Here is a 16995-nt window from a genome sequence, read left to right as displayed (position 1 = left end):
CTCTTTGCGTGGACGGCGGCTTCCTGCTTCCCCAGGATTCAGACTGTGAACGGTTGAATTTGGTTGAGCCCAAATTACAATTCTGCCAGCCGCTGGTTGGTCTGATTTAGAATGGAATGTGGTTGAATCCAGACCATGCATTCGATTGTTGAGTCCGCAGTGGAATCCAAGTGGGAACATGGGGGCTACAGTGTACATTTCATGCGCTTGTGTGAACTGATGAAGGGCAAGGGTTCCATTGCCCTCCCCTGTGCCTTTGCCATAGTCCCTATTCATGTCACCAGGTCACTTGTGAACATTCCCAAGGGTGGTTTAGACACAATTGAGATCACTGGGTAGGGTTCGTTTTGCAACCTGTGTCATGCTCCCATTGGTCTTTGCTTGTGATGAGGTTTGTAGGGTCTGGGGGTACTCTCTTGTATCTTGTGGGTACCAACTCTGCACCTACATTTGCAAAAGAAAGAAAGATCATTGTCTCCCCTCTCCTCTCTCCCCCCACATCCTCACAATGCCTGTGACAACAATGTCTCACACCGAATGTAGCTGATGTGTCGAAAGGACTCTGTGAATTGAAAACAGAAGCGTTTATATGTACCTTTCCTATTCATGAAAATCTTTCAATGAAATAAATAAATAAAACAAATGAGTGTGAGCCAAAGCTGGCCAAGTTCTCGTTGGGTCTGCATCCTTTGACCTGCTGACAACCAGAGATGGAGTGTCTACCTCCTCTTGGTATCTTCGACTCTATCAGGGGCTCCTGTATTGCTGGGGGCCATCTTAGCCCCCCCCCGATCTTCTTGAGGTTGCCTTGTTGTTTAGTCGTTTAGTTGTGTCCGCCTCTTCGTGACCCCCTGGACCAGAGCACACCAGGCACTCCTGTCTTCCACTGCCTCCCGTAGTTTGGTCAAACTCATGGTCATCCCCTTCTCCTTGTGCCCTCCATCTTTCCCAACATCAGGGTCTTTTCCAGGGAGTCTTCTCTTCTCATGAGGTGGCCAAAGTCTTGGAACCTCAGCTTCAGGATCTGTCCTTCCAGTGAGCACTCAGGGCTGATTTCCTTCAGAATGGATCGGTTGGATCTTCTTGCAGTCCATGGGACTCTCAAGAGTCTCCTCCAGCACCCCAATCAGAAGAAATTAAGATCTCATCAGGAGACTGCTCTTTCTTTTGCCTTCACCTCTTGATGTGACTCCAGGGCTCTCTGATGAATACCTGTCACCTTCCTGTCTCCCTGATGACAGTTTAGGAACCAACCCAACTGGAAGGATTTCTTCAGTTACAGTGACCTATTAAAATTGTGATTTGCATCATGCCCCACCCTTGCAAAGAGTAACACAATTTGAAAGTGTTCTTTCAGCTTTCACTGGCTGTTACCAAAGGGCGTTGGCAAGGGGAATAAGGCGTTCACCTTGCAGAATCTCCTCCTTTTACCCCCTGGTAACTATTCCCTCAAGGACTGTTTGGCCTTGCTGAGAACTGGAGAGGCCCTTGACTGGTAGATCATCTTGTTCTCAGAAAGCACCGTACGGCCATAGGAGAGACATCTCAGGAAGCCATTCAGCCAAGATGCGTTTAGTTCCCAAGGCTATAATGGGAGGGCCAAGAATTGCTGGCTCTTTCCAAGAGAGAGAGAGAGACCAAGAGAGGTTTCAAACTTCAACTGCATTTAGATTTTACTGTTCTGGTGCATAATCCCAAAATTTAAAAGGGTGTGGCTGCAGATTTACTACCAAGTGACTTTGTTTAGTTAACTTTTATACCACTTCATGTTTGAACAAAATATCTCAGCAGTTTACATATCACAACAGCAGTGATATAAAATGCAATACAGTGGTACCTTGGTTCTCAAACTTAATCCGCTCCGGAAGTCCATTCCTAAACCAAAGTGTTCCAAAACCAAGGTGTTTTCCCATAGAAAGTAATGCAAAATGGATTAATCCCTTCCAGACTTTTAAAAACAACCCCTGAAATAGCAATTTAACATGAATTTTACTATGTAATGAGGCCATTGATCCATAAAATGAAAGCAATAATCAATGTACTGTACTATAAAATAATAATAATAATAATAATAATAATAATAATAATAATAATAATAATAATAATAATTAATAATTTATTTTTTCTTACCTGCAATGATGATAGTCATTGTTTGGATGGGGGGCTTTTATCAATTTCCTCAGTCACACAATCAATCAATCAGTAGCTGAACTGGGTTCCACACAGTCACAAAAACAAAAAATGAGAGCCACAAAACAGCAAAATAAATAGCAAAAACAAAAGTGCCAAACTTAATCCATTCCGAAAGTCCGTTTGACTTTCAAAATGTTTGAAAACCAAGGCGCAGCTTCTGATTGGTGCAGGCGCCTCGGAAACAACAGCCGACAGCCACATCGGGTGTTCGGCTTCTGAAAAATGTTTGAAAACCGGAACACTTACTTCTGGGTTTTCGATGTTGGGGAACCAAGGCGTTTGAGAACCAAGGTACCACTGTATAACAACAACAATAAATAATACTAGTAGCAATTCCACTGTTTTAAGTTTCATCGTTAAGCAGCAATATGCATCCATTAGGAAAAACTTTCTGTCAGTGAGAAACATTTGACCGTGGAACAGACTCCCTCGGAAGGTGGTAGAATCTCCTTCTGTGGAGGTTTTCAAGCAGAGGTTGGGTGGCCACCTGTTAGAGATGCTTGAGCTGTGATTCCTGCACTGCAGGGAACTGGACTAGATGACTCTTCCAGCTCTGCAATTCTATGATTCTATGATATTGTGTACATTTAAATTGTACACCACCCTAAAAGCTTATAAGATCATAGAAGAGAGTTTGCATTTGATATCCCACTTTATCACTACCCTAAGGAGTCTCAAAGCGGCTAACATTCTCCTTTCCCTTCCTCCCCCACAACAAACACTCTGTGAGGTGAGTGGGGCTGAGAGACTTCACAGAAGTGTGACTGGCCCAAGGTCACCCAGCAGCTGCATGTGGAGGAGCGGGGAAGTGAACCTGGTTCACCAGATTACGAGTCCACCCCTCTTAACCACTACACCACACTGGCTCTCACACCACACTGGCTCTCAAGCCGCCATAATTTTTCATTCCATCCTGTATTGGGCCCCTGCAGTGCTCTTTCTGTTCTGCTGCAGTTCAATTCCACCCAAAGCTGGGCTATTCGTCTTCCTGTTCGCTGTGGCAAAATGATAAAATCACATAACTTACATCATTGATTTTGTAATTTGCATTGCCGTTACGTTATTCCACCCCGTTCATGACAACGCAAAGGAAACACAATGCAAATGGGAGGGAAAGGTAATCAGTTATGCACAATTTGCAGACTGAAAGCGATGGCAGATACTGATTGTATTCAACTGGATTGATTTCCAGTTGAACACCAGCAATTTTGGCGCCTGTTTCAGTGGTTGTCAGAATGCTCTTGACGTCTCTACTATTGAGTGTGACTTCTGACATGTTGCAGCCGATTTATCCCAACTCTTTCCAGGTCTGATTCTCACCAATGTATGGTCCGTCATCACAAAAGAGAGGGCTGAATGGACATCACAACATGACTTAGAACATGTGTGAACAAACCTTCTGCTCTCCCTTTTACTCCTCCCTCCCTCCTCTCTTCTCCTCTTTCTCTCTCTCTCTCTCCGTTACATCTGCTTTTGTGGAAAGCACAGTTTGGAATTACATCTGAACCAGCAAAAAAATATCCCTTCAAACCAGGTCCTGATCCAAGCTGGCCTTCCTGGATCTGGAGGACTTTATTATTATTTTTAATTCACAACATTTATACACTCCTGAATTGAAAAATAATAATCCTCAAAGTGGTTTTATATATTTGTTGTTGTTTAGTCGTTTAGTCGTGTCCGACTCTTCATGACTCCACGGACCAGAGCGCGCCAGGCACTCCTGTCTTCCACTGCCTCCCGCAGTTTGGTCAAACTCATGCTGGTAGCTTCGACAACACTGTCCAACCATCTCATCCTCTGTTATCCCCTTCTCCTTGTGCCCTCCATCTTTCCCAGCATCAGGGTCTTTTCCAGGGAGTCTTCTCTTCTCATGAGGTGGCCAAAGTATTGGAGCCTCAGCTTCACGATCTGTCCTTCCAGTGAACACTCAGGTTATATATATATGTAAAACAATAACATTACCAGTCCCAAGAAGAATTAACAACAACGATTTGAGACTTTCAAGAAAGTAAAATAACTAAAAACTAAAAACAGGTTAAAACAAGTGGCAGCTGTCTAAATATATGGGTAGGCTTGTCTAGTTTTTTGCAAGCTCATGTGAAGGTGCTTTGCTGTTTCAGACATAACGGCAAACTGCACTTTCTTCCCAAATGGGTGTAACGGATCGAAATGGATCATTTGAGTGGGGAGAAGGATGTGCTTGTGTCTGAGGTTCATTCGTGTAAAATGCCCGTCGGGTTTGTTTGGCCTGGGAATCAAAGCTGCCTGCCTCCGCACACAGAAGTGAAAAGAAATGTTGGGGAAATTGCAGCAAAACGGGAAAGGACAGAGGTGAGGACACCTGACGGTTAAAGACCACTCTTCTCACATGAGATGAAAACGGTCTGAAAATCCAGGTGAGAGAGATTCAGCTGTGCTCTTTGAGTCATGAGCAGATAAAGGTGTGTTTACTGCGACGCTTTTGCGTGAGGTCTCTTGCAACTGGAAGCAAAGCTGTAATCAGCTTTAAATGGTGTGTCTGCATTTTATTGTGGGATCTGAGAACTTGCTGGATTCCCATATATCAGGAGTGCCTTCCTCCTCCTCCTCCTTTCTGCTTCTTCCTGGTGCTTTTCCCCCCTCCCCCATGTGGAAGAAAACAAGGCATTTCGAAAGCGCTGCACCTATGGTGGCTGTTGTTGTTTCTTCCCAAAAGAGGAGAGACTTCTTCCTTCTCCCATCACCTCCACCCATTCCAAAAGGGAAAGTCGCCACAGCAACTGAGGTTTGACAATTGCCTCTCACAGGCAGAACCCATTGCAGGATTCAAATTCAGATGGGTTGGTCCCTGAGATCCAAAGATTTCTTTCTTCAGAGGCAGGAAGTGATCCTTTCGGATTAACCCCATCTCTCCCTTCCCTTTCGTGGGATGCCCTATCCATTTTCCCCACCCATCCTTGGAGTGAGCATTCGTGGGCATGTGAAAATGTGATATTCTGAGCCTGATCCCTGCAGACTGATAAGAAGTGTACCTGAAGATGACTAAACCCACATTCTTCGATCTGCCGCTGTTTTCCTTTGTGTTCCCGTTGCCAGGCGAGGTGCGTGTTTGCATCTGGTTGGGCTGCTTTTATAAAACAACAACAGCCTGTGATTAAAACGTCAGACAATAGGAATTAAGGTTTTTCTGACACTTTGAATGTTATTTGCAGGAGAGGATCCAGCCTGGGAAGGCTGAGGAAAGGTCGATTAAATATGGGTGTGGGTGAAAGCAGAAGGTGGACTCTTATCAGTGGCTACCAAGACTCAAATTGATTTAAATCACGATTTAAATCACCCGTCAGTAAGACTTAATTTCAGTCACTAGTCAGTAAGACTTGGTTTAAATTTTCCTTTTCTTTTTTTTACAGAAAGACTCATTCTTGCTGGTATAATCTTCATATTTACAACCAGATGAAAGTTTCATTTTTGGAATAATAAACTTTCAGAGTAGTTTTTATGGTTATATCAAAAATTAATGGTTTGGTTATGCTATTAGAAATACATAGACAGATAATTATGAAATTATTCAAGAAGTTATCAATTTGGATACCTCTTCTGCTGTACTTTATTGGAAGGAGAAAAATAATCATTTCATTAATAGCAATTTAAACAATTTATTTAACGAAAGCAATAACATTAAAGCATATGTATTCATGTTTGTTAACTGATGTGGTTAAACATTATATATATTTAGACCAGGTAGACCAATTGTTCCCAAAATGGGCGATACCACCCCCTGCAGGGGTTTACCTATAGGGAGAGGGGACTAAGAAACAAGAGGGTTAGAGGTGTAAATGACTACAAAGAGCAGACATCCCTGGATCAAGTTCATCAATTTTGTTGCATTAATTGAACTAATTTTTTTGTGTGTGTATTACATATATACGCCAGCTTTCCTTCAAAGGATCTCATGGCTCTCCTCCTGCCCATTTCATCCTCACAACAGCCCTGTGAGGTAGGCTAGGTGAAGACATGGCAACTGGCCCAAAGGTCACCCATGGCTGATTGGGAATTCGAGCTCTGCTCTCCCAAGTCATAGTTCGACACTCAAACCGTCATTTGGATTTTGAGTGGTGCTTTTGAATTATGGTGATGGAGGAGACTCTTGAGAGTCCCATGGACTGCAAGAAGATCCAACCGATCCATTCTGAAGGAAATCAGCCCTGAGTGCTCACTGGAAGGACCGATCCTGAAGCTGAGGCTCCAAGACTTTGGCCACCTCATGAGAAGAGAAGACTCCCTGGAAAAGACCCTGATGTTGGGAAAGATGGAGGGCACAAGGAGAAGGGGACGACAGAGGACAAGATGGTTGGATAGTGTTCTCGAAGCTACCAGCATGAATTTGACCAAACTGTGGGAGGCAGTGGAAGACAGGAGCGCCTGGCGTGCTCTGGTCCAGGGGGTCACAAAGATTCGGACACGACTAAACAACAACATTATTTGTTGTTACTGTTTGGATCTTTATTGGGTTATGGTCTTCCTGAGTGGGCTGTGCAAACCACCATTCTGAAGAATCATTTTCATGGGGAAAGGGGCACCGGGGATGAGCCTGTGGAACTGAGGGGGCAATTGCCCCTGAAGGTTTCGGAACCACCAACATAGATCAATAAAGTAATTAACAGCAGAGAAGACAGAAGCAAACACTCACACTACAACGGAATAAAAAGCAGCGCATGCAAGCCACCAAATGGAAACAAGGCTGATTTTTTTAGAAATTTGAAAGAAAAGCTGTTCGAATATATGGACCAAAAGATTATAATACTGGGGGACATGAACGGTGTGGTGTCATTGGAAATGGACAGATTAAGAGCAGCAGGGACTAGCAAAGAAGGGAGACTTCCAAAGACATTCTTTTCAATGATAAAAAGCTGCAATTTAATTGATATTTGGAGACTGAGACACCCACTGCAAAAACAATTTACATTTTATTCAGATCCGAACCAGTCAATGTCGAGAATTGATCAAATATGGATCTCAAATGAGTTAACTCCAAGAATCAGGCAAATAGAAATTCAACCAAGAGTAATTTCAGATCATAGTCCAATAAAATTTTAACTACAAGGATATGAAGAGAGAACATTTAGATGGAGAATGAACGCTTCTTCCACTTTCTTAAGACAGGAAAAGGACATTTTTAATGCATCACATGGACCCCAAATGTGTTGCTGTTGGCTTTTGGATGTTGTTGGTTAAGAAGCAAAAGTGGTGTGGTCAGCTGGTAGTCGAAGGCACAGCAAAGTGGAGAGGGCTCTGAGTTCTAGTTTTGACATTGTGGATTAAAGAGGATTCAAAAAATATACCAAGGTAGGTGAAGGACATGGCAGAAGGTCATGGAGATGGATCTGGGCAACAGGCGAGGACCTTCTAAGCTGTGGGAACTGGGGGTGCAGTAAAAATGCCTCACCCTACTCAAAGCCTCTTTGCACCAGAATTGCACCCAAGACTTTTGGTAAATTTAGACATGCATGAGGTTTGCAGGCAGCTTTGAGGTCTTACAAGATTTATCCCCTGTTGCTCTGAAACTTGATGACTACCTGGAAAGACCAGAAATCTGACTTGCGGTCTGGTTGGTTTTTAAAAAACATATGGAAAGAAGTTCTTTCTCTCTCCCTCTTTGAGGAAACTCTTAAATTTAGGTCAGGCGAGTCCGGTGAGAACCAGTTCAGGAGGGGTCCAGTTATATTTTGTTTCGGTTCTTTAGGTTATGTTAAATTGCCATACTTCTGAGCAAGAATATATATATAAAGAGAGAGAGAAAGAGAGTGAATTTGTCTTCTCTACCCACATCCTTGAGGTCCTGTGGAAGATCCCTGGTCTGGTGGAACAGCTCAAGCTCTACAGGCAAGGGAGTCCCTGGTGCGAATCCGGGGGGTGCCCCTGGGGAAGAGGGGAAATCGGGAACATCTGAGCCAATCAGCATGTTTGGGCTCCTAAGAGCATAAGAAGAAGAGCCTGCAGGATCAGGCCAATGGCCCACCTCGTCCAGCATCCTGTTCTCACAGGGGCCAACCAGATGTCCACAAGCAGGATCCAGCACTCTTTTAAATCCATCAGAGTTGGTGACCACCTCTGCCTCCTGCCTTAGGGAGTTCCACAGTTTATGTCTGCCTGGAGAAGGACTTTCTTTCATCCTCCCTGAGTCCTTACGTTCTGGATTTCCAAGGAGCAGCACCCGTCCCTCCTGTGCCCCCTGGGAGCTGTTCACCCTCACAGCCCAGGGAATCTGAGGGAGCAGGCGATGGAGCTGATTCTGCCCTTTCCTGAGGCTGGCTGGGCCCTAGGACAAAGCGATCTCCATCTGCTGCTCTGTAGCCACAGCCACACATGTTGGGGAAGTCATTGGACAGTGTTTGGGAAGGAGGAGATCCTGAAAGGGGGGGAAAGGCAGGTGTGGGGGGCTCCAAGTGCCAACCCAAGCAGGGCTCCTGTGCCAGCTTCATGGCTCGGAAGACCTTCACCTGTTGCCTAACGGCCTTGTTGTGGAGTTTGGAAGATAACAGGTACCTGTCGGGTGCAAACCAGCCCACAACCCCACAGGAACAGTGAAGAACATCCTCCTCACCCCTGCTGAACGTGGGGTGGGTCTCCTCTGGGGGTGGAGCCTGTACCTGTTGGAGCGTGGCCTGCAAAGACTCAACCAGAGAGTCAGGCGGGGCTGCCGATCTGTAGGATGAACCAGTTTTGACAAGGAAGAGCGAGGAAGGGGGTGTTGGTGGGAAAAGGTCAAAGTGACTCTTTTCATCGAAGGGGAAGTTCAAGCAAAGCTTGGCACCTGGCTGTCAAAACTGACTCATTCAGTGCACCATAACCTCCTGGAAGGATCCGAATTCGGGAATGGGTGGCAGTTTATGAAGCATTGGGTTCAATAGTGCAAGTGTGCACACACACATACACTCATGTTTTCCTCCTCTAACACACACACAAAAGACCCGCAATCGCTCAAACTCAACCGCAATTATGGCAACCCAAATCCTTTGGCAAGACCTGCTGGGACTGTTGCCGTTTCTCAACTTTTCTGGTGTTCAGGAGTGGCTGGGGAAACCCAGCCAGATAGGCGGGGTCTAAATAAATTATTATTATTATTATTATTATTATTATTATTATTATTATTATTATTAGTGGGCTGACGTATTTGGGGTCAGAGGCACCTCTCTTGCCTCTTCAAGATGCAAAATTACCATTTGTTTGATAATCCATCAAAAGTGGAGCAGGTGATATATAGCCCATTGTGGAAGGTTTCGTATCCCCTGGCAGTTTGGCCCACAGCTTAGGTTGCTCCAAGACTCTCACTATTTTGCAGGAACGCTTCAATGATATACTAGCCAAATTTAGGTTGTGCGACTAAAGCAAATGTAGGGCTTATCTGCACCTCTGTTTGCCCAGCCGCTTTCCCCTGGAGAAACCCAATCTTTAGCGCTGAATTGGAACAAACAGCAATTGAGTTTCCGGCGGGTTGTTGTTTGCTCCGATTTAGCAATAGAGAGTGGATTTTCCGGAGGAAAGCAGCAAGGCATAGGCAAAACCACTTGGATCTCTGTCTAGAAAGCAAGAGACAAGTGGGAAACCGCTTGGACCTGGGTTTTCTAGGCACCGGAGAAGCAAAAGTTTGGATGAGCCCTTGGTGGCTCTGCATCACGAATCTGAACCCCATCCAACAACATATTTTGCAGTGGAGAGGGTGGGATGGCAGCAATGTCCGGTGATGCCACATAACCTTCCGTCAAAACAAAAATCAGCACGAATTCTCCGTATGCCCCTCCCCCCCGAGGGCCCCCTAGTTTATTCCTCTGGCAATTTGACCCCGTGTAGAGCGGCCATGGAAAAGGGGAATTTCCCTGCTAGGAAAGGAATCAAAAGTACAACTGCCAGTATCATAATGCCGTTATAGAAATCTGTGGTGCAGCCACCTTTGGAATATATTGTATGCCGTTCTGGTCGCCTCACCTCAAAAGGGAGTTGGAAAAAGGTTCAGCAAAGGGCCACCAAAATTATCTAGAGGGTGGAGAGAAAGGGTGCAGAATTTGGGACTTTTTTTGTTTAAAGGAAAGAAGAGGAAGAGGTGAGAGGATAGAAGTTTGTAAAATTAGGCATGGCATTGACAACATGGATAGGGAAAAGTTATCCTCCCTCTCTCCTAACAAGACAACTTGTGGACACCTAGTACCGGGTTTCCCTTTTGGGGCAACTGGTTGTTCCCTGTGAAAACAGGATGCCCCACCAAATTGCATAGTTCATTATTTTCCTTTCCAATTCAGGAGAAAAATGTTTATCTCCCTCTCTTGTAACATTAATGCGTGACCCTGAAATTCTGAATTCCCTCCTTCCACCCCCGCCAAACTAATGCCAAAGTATAGTGCTAGTTTTGCACTGCAAACCCCGCGTTTTGTGCTGCCCCCCCCCAAAAAAACTAAGTAGTTGACACCGCAAATCAGGGTCACGAGTTAATGCCAAAAAGAACCCAAGCTTGTCCGATTGCCTCCAAACAGGCACATGAATTTTTGGGCATCCAATAAAGTTGAATGTTGGAAGATTTAAGACAGGCAAAAGAAAGTTTGGCTCCATCTCCTTTTCTTTCTCTCCTGCCATTTCCTCTTAAGTAAAAGCTTGGCTTATCTTGGCAGAAAGGATCAGATGCAGTCAAGGGGTGTGTGTGTCTCTGTGTGTTTGTACTTTGTGAAGTCCTGTACAAACATTTGTCAACTAATCCTCGCAACACTTCGGGCAGCCTAATAGTCACCCATAAGCTGCGTTCTCTTCTCCCTCCCGCTTTTGAGGTGGCGGGTGCCTGCTTCAGAGCTGGATCCGCCTGCTGAGGAAGGAAGGAAAGGCCTTTTGAGCTTGAGGTGTCTGCAACTGGCCACCCAAATATACCAGCCATAAAATTTACGGCGTAACGAGTTGCCCAAGAGGCAGGGAGATTCTGCTGGCTTTGTGGCTCCTTCCTCTGATGGTGGAGGGCCATTGTTCTGGGCATCCCCACCCCTCATTTGCTCCTAGAAAATGGTGCCCTGGAGCTTTCCAGCTTTGTTCAGATGGCCGGATGTGGCATGGGTAAAGGAACTGCATTTCCTAAGGACCTCAGTAGGGTTTTATGTGTGTCCAGAAGTGTAAAATTCCAAGACACCTTGACGCAGTGGAGAGCAGTTCCTGGGAAGTTTCCAAATCGCCCACCCAAATTGTGTAGCTGTTTCTTCCTTCTCCAGACTGATGACTGGGTTGTGGGTGTGCTGAGTCCAGTTCAATGGGTCCGTCCCCCTACACACACACACACACACACACACACACACACACACACATTCTGATTTTCTACAGTACATTTAGTTGATTCCTTCCTGCAACTTTATCAGAGAAAGGGGAGAAAAAGGTGAAAGAGCACAAACAAAAAGGGAATACAAACAAACAAAGCCATCACCCCATGTTCGCAATAAGCACCAACGTGGTTTGTTTTAATGGATATTTTAATTCTGGATATTTTGTTGCTTTGAATCGATTGTTTTATTGTGTAAAACCACTTGGAGGTACTTCCTATAATCAGTGTATAAAGTTCATGAAGTAAATCAATAAAGTGATCTGCATGGAGTTTGTGATTCACTTGATACCTGGCAAGCCTCTTAGAAGTCATTTTGACATGTAAACAGTATATAAACAATATAAACGCACAGACTTTTAACATGGGGGAATTTTACTTTGGCAGGTTTATACATTAAAACAAGCCAGTTTGAAAAGCATAGCGATTAAAGCAGTTGTTGTTTTTTAAAACCTGATTAGATGAAGTCTTTCTGGAGGTGGGCTGGTGGTGGCAGCAGCCTTCTCAGTGCCGATTGCAGCCTGCGGAAATAGTTTCCTGACTCCTTGGAGTCTCCCCAAAAGCAGCAGTCCCAAGAGAATCCGACAGAACAGATGATGCATTGATCTATATTCAGGGCTGTCTTAAGCACATGTGTCGCCATGGTGCAAAGATCCGCCTGGTGCCCAGCTTGCCCAGTCCCAGGTGCGCAGGAGGGGGAGCCAGCTGGCTGCCTCAGTGTCTCGCTGGCTCGGTCGCCCCCGAACTCACGGCGCATAGCCACCCACAGCAGAAGAACCAAACGACTAGCGGGCTCTTCCCCGGACTCAACTCTCGGGCTCCAGACTCTCGGCCTGGCACCCCTGGGAGCCTGGCACCCAGGTGCCCCACACCCCTAGCACCTATGGGTAAGATGGCCCTGTCTCTATTCCAGGGGAGCAGTCATGAAGGTTAGCTGCAGCCAAAATCTCACTGCATGTTTGAGGCCTAGCAACTTAGGTGGCTTGCGGCGCAATAAAATGGCTGTGTTAGGCTGCGCTGCCTGGGGCTGTGTGTGTGTGTGTGTGTGTGTGCGTGTGCATGCACAGGCTGCAGTCCAGGACATATTGAGGGCTCCAGGTTGGGGAGGCTGACCTCAGGAGTCCCGTAGCAGCGTTTTGTAACCGTCTCATGTTCACACGCTGCTTCTCCGATGAGTCACAGTTTGGGTGCTGTTAATTGCAGGGTGAAATGTACTCAAAACAAGACCGGGAGATGGGGCAGCGATTGCCTCTTTGTCTGCCATCACCAACCCAGGTGATGCTTCTGTTGAGCCTAGCTGCTGCGGCGTAAGGTTCCTTGCCCTAGGCTCCAGCGCTGTGACTCTTCTCCTCCGTTGACCATCCTGTGGGAGCTTTCCTCCAGAGGTGATGCAAAGAGCTGGTTGCAACGCGATGGAGCAAACCTGCTTTGCATCTTGTTTCCTCTTAAGAGGAGGAGAAGGAGGGAGGATGGGGAAAAGGGGATTCAGGCGTATTTAAAGAGTTGTGCCTTTGCTGTGGTACCTTCCAGGTTACTGCAACACACTCCACAGGGGACTCGATAACTTCAGCTGATCCAAATGGCATCAACATACAGTATTGGACCGAATACAAGTCGCACCCGCAAATAAGCCGCACTTTTAAAATTTGGCGGCTTTGGGGAGGCTGGGCACCATTGTGGAGGAGTAGCGGGCGGACAGGGCACTGTTGCCCCATGCTCCTGGGTTGCTTCTGGGCAGGGGAAGCTGCGCCACTTTGACGGCGGCATAAGTTCATGAATATAAGCCACACTTTAACTTTTCACGATCAGAATTTTTTTGGGGGGGAAGTGCAGCTTATATTTGTGCAAATACGGTATTGGTGTTTGAAGCCCTAAACAGCTCGAAGCCCCGAATAGCTGAAAGACCTTCTCCTTCCCTACAGACACTCTCAGGTGCCAAGACTGGCAGGGCGCCCGATCCTCCTACGTGAAATTGTCCGGTCCTCTTTTAAAGCCATCTAGGTTGGTGTTCATCCCTGCCCCCTGTGGCAAGTAGTTCCATAGTTCAACTCTGTAAGGAAACATGTCCTTACTTTTCCCTGTCCTGAACCTTCCAGCATTCAGCTTCACTGAACTCTAGTGTTCGGAGGGAGGGAGAAAATCTTTCCTTGTTCCAATTTCTCTGTGCTATGCAAAATTTTATAAGCTTCTATCACAGCGGTTCTCAAAGGGTGTGGCAGAAGAGGAAGGCAAGTGTTGCGGGAAGATTCAGGGACAATCAAATCGAGGTTTAGACATTTCAGTGTTGTGTGGTATAGGATCTATGTTCTGTTTATCACCTCCATTTGCTTTTTAAAAAACCTTCATGGCAAAAACAAAACAAAAATCAAGATGCTTTTTCCCCCATGGTTCATCATAAAGTGCTGAAGTAATCTTCACAGATGGGTGACAACAGCATAGCAGTGTCATTTCTTGTAGGCTTGGGAACATGGCTATGATACCTTGGTATTGTTTTCCCTGGAAGTGATGTGAAAGAGGACTCTCTTCCACCTGGCTACTGACTCACCTGTCCCTTTTATGAGCTAATGTCTGTCTACTGCGTCCTACCTGGAATGAGTAAAAAAAAAGGCGATTGGGAAAGCTGTCCCCTTAAACCATGCAGAATGTATGCCTGCATATTCTACACCACAGAGCAGATCTTCCACTCTCTGATGTGTGCTATTGACAGGGATTATCAAATCGGTCAATTTCAGGTTCTCTCTATTTCTCTTTTACCCCCCAGTTTTCCAGATTGCTCACATCAGTTTGCAACATTATCTGCAAACAAATGGCACTTCTGCTAACACATGCATTTCTGGTAATATGTGCTTCTTAGTACTTATCTTTGGGACCCGGGTGGCGCTGTGGTCTAAACCACTGAGCCTATTGGGCTTGCTGATCTGAAGGTCGGCGGTTCGAATCCCCATGATGGGGTGAGCTCCCATTGCTCGGTCCCTGCTCCTGCCAACCTAGCAGTTCGAAAGCACATCAAAGTGCAAGTAGATAAATAGGTACCGCTCTGGTGGGAAGGTAAACGGCGTTTCTGTGCGCTGCTCTGGTTCGCCAGAAGCGGCTTAGTCATGCTGGCACATAGAATCATAGAGTTGGAAGAGACCACAAGGGCCATTGAGTCCAACCCCCCTGCCAAGCAGGAAACACCATCAGAGCACTCTTGCCATATGGTTGTCAAGCCTCTGCTTAAAGACCTCCAAAGTAGGAGACTCCACCACACTCCTTGGCAGCAAATTCCACTGTCAAACAGCTCTTAGTGTCAGGAAGTTCTTCCTAATGTTTAGGTGGAATCTTCTTTCTTGTAGTTTGGATCCATTGCTCCGTGTCCGCTTCTCTGGAGCGAACATGACCTGGAAAAACTGTCTGCGGACAAATGTCAGCTCCCTTAGCCAGTAAAGCGAGATGAGCGCCGCAACCCCTGAGTCATTTGCGACTGGACTTAACTGTCAGGGATCCTTTACCTTAACTAATCTTTTGGGATGAAGAATTCAATCGCAAAATTCAGGGGAGTGCAAATTTCATGGAAGACCTGTGCTTTGGTTCGTGTGTTGTTTTGAGAAGTGTGGATAAGGCATGTTTGCATTACAGTGAGAGACCAAGCAGAATTTCTCTTCCATCCCTGGCCCTTGGAGCCATCACTATTCAAGAAGCTGGTCCACCTGGCAGTTGCTGGGGATGTGACCCAGATTATATTTCCTTATGATGGAAAATGGTCATGTTTGAGAGTGGAAGGTGGGAGGAAGCACCAGGAGCACCAGAGAAATCTCTAAGGGCAAAGTTCAAAAGGAAGGGGAGCAGGAAAATCCGTAGATCATAGAATCATAGAATCCTAGAGTTGGAAGAGACCACAAGGGCCATCGAGTCCAACCCCCTGCCAAGCAGGAAACACCATCAGAGCACTCCTGACATATGGTTGTCAAGCCTCTGCTTAAAGACCTCCAAAGCAGGAGACTCCACCACACTCCTTGGCAGCAAATTCCACTGTCGAACAGCTCTTACTGTCAGGAAGTTCTTCCTAATGTTTAGGTGGAATCTTCTTTCTTGTAGTTTGGATCCATTGCTCCGTGTCCACTTCTCTGGAGCAGCAGAAAACAACCTTTCTCCCTCCTCTATGTGACATCCTTTTATATATTTGAACATGGCTATCATATCACCCCTTAACCTCCTCTTCTCCAGGCTAAACATGCCCAGCTCCCTTAGCCGTTCCTCATAAGGCATCGTTTCCAGGCCTTTGACCATTTTGGTTGCCCTCCTCTGGACACGTTCCAGTTTGTCAGTGTCCTTCTTGAATTGTGGTGCCCAGAACTGGACACAGTACTCCAGGTGAGGTCTGACCAGAGCAGAATACAGTGGCACTATTACTTCCCTTGATCTAGATGCTATATTAATTGGTGCTGATTAATTGGTGGGGCCAGTTTGAGTTGATAGCAATTTGGAAATTGCAGACCTGGAAGATGGAGCACACTTGTTTTCTCCTGCTCTGGAGGCTAGGACCTGAACCAAGGGATTCAAGTCACAAGACAGGAGATTCCAACTAAACACGAGGAAGAACTTTCTGATAGTAAGAGCTGGGCAGCAGCGGAACTGTCTCCCTCAGGAGGTTGTGGACTGTCCTTCCGTTTAAGCAGAGGTTGGATGGACATCTGTCATGGGTGCTTTAGCCAAGATTCCTGCCTTGCAGAGGTTGGACTGGATGACCCTCAGGGTCCCTTCCAACTCTTGTTGTTGTTGTTGTTTAGTCGTTTAGTTGTGTCCGACTCTTCGTGCCCCCCTGGACCACAGCACACCAGGCACTCCTGTCTTCTACTGCCTCCTGCAGTTTGGTCAAACTCATTTTAGTAGTTTTGAGAACACTGTCCCACCATCTCGTCCTCTGTCGTCCCCTTCTCCTTGTGCCCTCCATCTTTCCCAACATCTTTTCCAGGGAGTCTTCTCTTTTCATGAGGTGGCCAAAGTCTTGGAGCCTCAGCTTCAGGATCTGTCCTTCCAGTGAGCACTCAGGGCTGATTTCCTTCAGAATGGATAGGTTTGATCTTCTTGCAGTCTTCTTCCAACTCTACCCTTCTAGGATTCCATGACATGTGTGTCTTTACCAGTTGCTGGAAACCACAAGAGGGGAGAGTTGCTTTTGCGTTCAAATTCTGAAGGCGGATTTCCCATCTGAGCATCAGTAGATGGGCCACTGGTCTGATCAGGCTGGTTCTTTTTACGTTCTTCTGGCTGTAATGCTTCTGTAGGCTTTGATCATTAACGAGACTTATAGCACATTTTTATAAGAGGGAAAGAAGAGGCAAAACTATTACAGATGGCTTCCCCATCTAGCGGTGGGTTGTCATGTTTGTTTCTTAAGGGCGTTCTGTTCATTCAGCAGTGGGAAAGAGATGTTTGGAAAACAAACCCAAACACTTGATCATTATCCATGGGAGGAAGCTATAACCATTAAT

At 46.0% G+C, this 16995-nt stretch overlaps 1 protein-coding gene across 6 annotated transcripts in view; it reads left to right on the top strand.

Moving 5' to 3' along the window:
• Positions 1–16995, top strand: part of TP63 (tumor protein p63) — a gene marked incomplete at its 3' end in the record, with an annotated part of 97922 nt that overhangs the window by 24598 nt on the left and 56329 nt on the right. The gene's annotated exons all lie outside the window — the stretch shown is intronic.

Source organism: Podarcis bocagei, assembly GCF_964188305.1.
Source record: "Podarcis bocagei genome assembly, chromosome: 4".
NCBI lineage: Eukaryota > Metazoa > Chordata > Lepidosauria > Squamata > Lacertidae > Podarcis > Podarcis bocagei.
Note: the sequence above shows the minus strand (reverse complement) of the source record. Positions and strands in the feature narration are given on the sequence as shown.